This window comes from Pleurodeles waltl, chromosome 5 (genome assembly GCF_031143425.1).
Source record: "Pleurodeles waltl isolate 20211129_DDA chromosome 5, aPleWal1.hap1.20221129, whole genome shotgun sequence".
In the NCBI taxonomy this organism is placed as follows: Eukaryota; Metazoa; Chordata; class Amphibia; order Caudata; family Salamandridae; genus Pleurodeles; species Pleurodeles waltl.
Genome location: NC_090444.1, coordinates 1193877245 through 1193881837, shown reverse-complemented (window position 1 = coordinate 1193881837; position 4593 = coordinate 1193877245). Strand labels below are relative to the sequence as shown.

The 4593-nt window shown below is 40.0% G+C and overlaps 1 pseudogene; it reads left to right on the top strand.

Moving 5' to 3' along the window:
* Positions 1 to 2065: 2065 nt before the first annotated feature.
* LOC138297371 (septin-7-like) lies at positions 2066 to 3346 on the top strand (annotated as a pseudogene).
* Positions 3347 to 4593: the final 1247 nt, after the last annotated feature.

Below are 4593 nucleotides of genomic sequence, written 5' to 3'. Positions count from 1 at the left end.
TTTGGCAGGTCTTGGTAGGAATATTTTGGAATCTGTATAACTTTAAGCACATTCTAGGAAAGTGATGACTTTAGTTCCCCTAGAATTTCTTTGGGTGATTTGAGATGCTTCCCTACTGAAGAAATCACTGAAGAACCCCTAACTGTTCAATGTTGGACTGCGGTCTCAAAGTCTCTGAAACAGTGCCTTCAGTCTCTCATGATGCTCTAATTTCTCTTTTGAATGGATTAGCAATGAGTTGATCATATTAATGAACAACAGTAGCTATTTCAGGACTTCCCAGACTGCAGTCTGAAACACCACAGCAACTTAGGAGACTGTGACACTCTGCCACAATATTATAAAAGTTCCAGCGTGTTGAAAAGTATCAATGTGCCTCGAATCTGGCTGATGGTATCCCACATTAAGCCTGAGGTTGAGAGCTATCTGGCCTTTTTGTTGTCTGCTATGGTGTCATCTAGAAGTGGTATTTTGTACCTTTCTCTCCCTATGTCTTTGTTCCTCAAATGCATGTGGGCTACAATGCATTCCTCCACAAGTTGTGTGTCCATATTTGCCTCATAATTAGGGATACTGAACCCATTGGACTGCATAGTTCTCTATAATTCCCACTTCTTTCAGCTTCTTGAGTTTCTTTTCCACTTCGGCTCTTGCGTGAAATGACAGTAGCTGATTCATCAACTCCACCACTGGTTCCACAGTTTGTCAATGTCTCTTACTTGTCTTTTGGGCATGCTAGAAGAGGCCCAGTGGCTACCGCTTCCTACCTTTGGAACAGAGGGAACCAGGTTAAAATTCTGGCTTGGCTAAACATCCTGTGATTCTGGGCAAATCATGCAATCTCACAGTGCTTAAAAATAAAAGAAAACGTGGAACATGATGTGTTTTTTTGTAAAACGGTCTCATTTCCATTGTGCCCAACATTTTGTGGTTTGAGGTAAATTGGTTATTCTCTCTGTGCCTAAAAAAAGAACAAAAATGTGTAATGTACTCTGGTTCTGTTGTAAAATACTCTAATGCTCTTGGGCCCAGTTTGTGCTATAAATAAACTGCATTAAAAAGAAACAGATCAATGCAATCTGGCAAGATATCACTTACATCAGATGTTATCAGTGGGGCAGCAGAGTTAATCACTTAGGAAGCCTCTTCTGTGATTGTGCTGAAGGGTCTGCTTGTCTCCACTATTGTCGTAAACATCCAGACTATAACCTGGTTCATATTAAAGCCAATCGTTACACACATGCATTTTGAAGATATTGACATTGTATCCCTAAAGAGATATATTTTCACATTGTTACCTATGAGCAAATGGTGGGGATTCAGCCACCGGAAAATTCTCTAGACATGAGATTTAGACAGATCTGCTGGCTCAACTTCCACATCCACTCCAGGGTTCTGCGCTTAATTGCATGGTCACAGGCTCAAATCCCATGAGTTCACTCAGTCTTTCATTCTTCCAAAACTGATAAAGTGAGTACCATCTATTATCTGTCAGTATTGCCAAGAGACATACTTTGCGGTAAATGTTGCATTTTCTAACTACTCATATGTTATATTTTCACTCACCCACCTCTATTGTTTACTCCCAGATCCAAACTCTTCACCTGGCGCTCTAGATGGCCGGCGCCTTGGTTTGCCCCTTTTCAACAGTGGTGTGGAAGAACACTTCATTCGCCTTAAACTCAGTGTTTGTCAAGAAGAGCTGGTCTTTCTGGTTAGTCACATCTTGCAGTTTTATCCAGGGTCTTTGCTGCCATTTGGCATTGTCTGTTGCCCTGATCACTCTGGCAATATGGTTAATCATTGCATGGCTCCATCCTTGGCAAGAAAGTCATTGGAATGCCCTTCTTCGCAGGTACTATGTTTCTCTGCATCTTCTTGTTGCCTTGATTGTTAATATGACTTTGTGGCAGGTCTGCCAATTACACAAACATGGTCCTTGATGATGGTGTCCACTTTCCTGGGCAGATGTTCTCCGTTTGGAACTCCTTAATAAGAAGTGCACTGGGTCACTGATAGGAAGTCTGGTCAGTCAGGACTGGCGACGGGGGTGGGACCTTTTTAGTGGCAGTGTAGCTTCCTGGCGGTATCCACCATGGTAGCTCAAAAGAAGAACCTTGAAGGTTATATGGGTTTTGCAAATCTTCCATATCAAGTCCATAGAAAGTCTGTGAAAAGGGGGTTTGAGTTCACGCCTATGGTTGGAAGTGAATCTGAATTGGGAAAATCGACACTCATCAACTCATTATTCTTAATAGACTTGTATTCCTCAGAATGTCCAGGGCCCTCGCATCAAGTAAAAAAAACTGTGCAGATTCAACAGTCAAAAGTTTCGATCAAACAAGGCGGAGTACAGTTACTGCTTACCCTAGTTGACACAACAGGATCTGGAGACGCAGTGTACAATAGTAATTGCTGGCAGCCTGTCATCGACTACATTGACAGTAAATTTGAAGACTACTTAAGTGATGAATCTCGTGTCAACAGACGACAAATTCCAGACAACAGAGTCCAGTGTTGTTTATACTTCACAACAACTTCAGGTCATGGATTAAAACAACTGGATATAGAATTCATGAAGCGTTTGCATGAAAAAGTTTATACCATTCCACTTATTGCCAAAGCAGACACACTCATGCCAGAATAGTGTCAACAGTTTAAAAGACAGATAATGAAAGAAATACAAGAATATAAAATTAAGATTTACGAATTTCCCGAAACAGATAATGAAGAAGAAAGCAGGATTGTAAAAAAAAATCAAGGACCGTTTACCTCCTGCTGTGGTTGGTAGTAATACTGTAATTGAAGTGAATGGTAAAAGAGTCCGCGGCGGCAGTATGCTTGGGGAGTTGCAGAAGTGGAAAACGGTGAACACTGTGATTTCACAATTCTCCGAAATGTGTTAAGGACTCACATGCAAGACCTAAAAGATGTAACTGACAATGTACATTACGAGGCCTACAGAAAACTGGAAGCTGTGACGTGCAATGGAGGTGATAAAAATAAAAATAAAGGCCAGCTAACAAAATATGACACTGTTGCCGGCATGAGCCCACTTGCACAAATGGAAGAGGAGAGAAGAGACCTTGTAAACAAGATGAAAAAAATGGAGATGGAAATGGAGCAAGTTTTTGAAATGAATGTTAAAGAAAAAGATCAGAAACTGAAGGACTCTGAAGCAGAGCTCCAGCGGCGTCATGGGCAGATGAAAAGGAATTTAGAAGCACAACACAAAGAGCTGAAGGAGAAAAGTCGTCAGTTTGAAGATGAGAAGTTGAGTTGGGAAGCTCAACAGCAGAACTCCTCCAGAACTCTGGAAAAGAACAAGAAAGGGAAGATATTTTGAGCACAATACTTGACCACCTGTACTTCTGTATTAGTGGCCCGAATGCCAGCCGGAACATCTGTTTTGGATGGACTCAATCGACCAATTTTGCACCATTCGTACCATTATTAATGGATTTAACAGTATGATTTATTTATAATACATGATGAAAATTGAGATGCCTTGAACTGTGTAGGATGTAGCAAAGCAAGCTGCTCATCCCAAGTCCTATATAATTTTTTTTTTTTTTGTCATTTTAGGCAAATAAAATAATTCTACTTATGCACAAAAAAAGAAGTGCACTAATTGATAAAGAATGTAATACAACTGAGGTACTCACAACAGATGTCATGTACGCACACTGATGATTAGACATAGAAATTAAAGAAACGTGGAGGTACAAACAGAGGTGAAAAAAGCGTTCAGATGATTTTTTACACAGGCACACTTTGTTCTTGATTAGGGCTCCTGATTTTATAGAATGTTTTTCTTTTGACATTAAAGCCTGTATTTATTCATAGGTATTTCTTCTTATGTTCTTGGCATTTAATGCATATTTGATTTGTGTCAGGAGAAAAGATGAATTTTCAACTCATATATTTCCCCATTTATTTAGCTGTGATATCAATAGGGCTTTAGTGTGTCAAGGAATCATGTGTACTAAACAATATGTTTGGTTGAAAACAATAGAATTATAATAGAGCCTACCTGCATTCATTTGTGCCACATTAGGAATTCTTATGTTTTTTAACCAACTATGTTTTGATATGCACAGCTACTGGGCTTCCATCACAGCTCATGATTGACAGTATGGAGCGACACTAAAAAATAAGGTTTGCTGTTTTTCCCAATAAAAAAAGGGCAATGAAACAGATTGTTCTCAGTCTTTATTTATGTGTACAGATCACTATAAACAGAAAACAGGGAGCCAGACTCATGAAATGGCCAAAAGCGGCAGAACATAAGCCGCATTATCACTGAGCGCAGTCTCAGTGCGCCTTTATCATTCAGCTATCATTATGGAGACTCCAGCTTATTTAACAATTCGGCAACATCACAAATGCTGCGCTGGAACAGAGCAGAGCACAGCAATCTGACACCAGGTTGTTTGTGAATCTGAAGGTTTTCCTATGGGAAGGTCTGAGTGAGTGAAAAAATATGGTTTATGGTAGCAAATAACAGGGGGCAAATGTGTGTAGTTGCATAAAGCAAAATGATAGGTCCCCCTGTAGAATGTGTTGAAAGGCTCCTGAGTCTCCCATATCTCA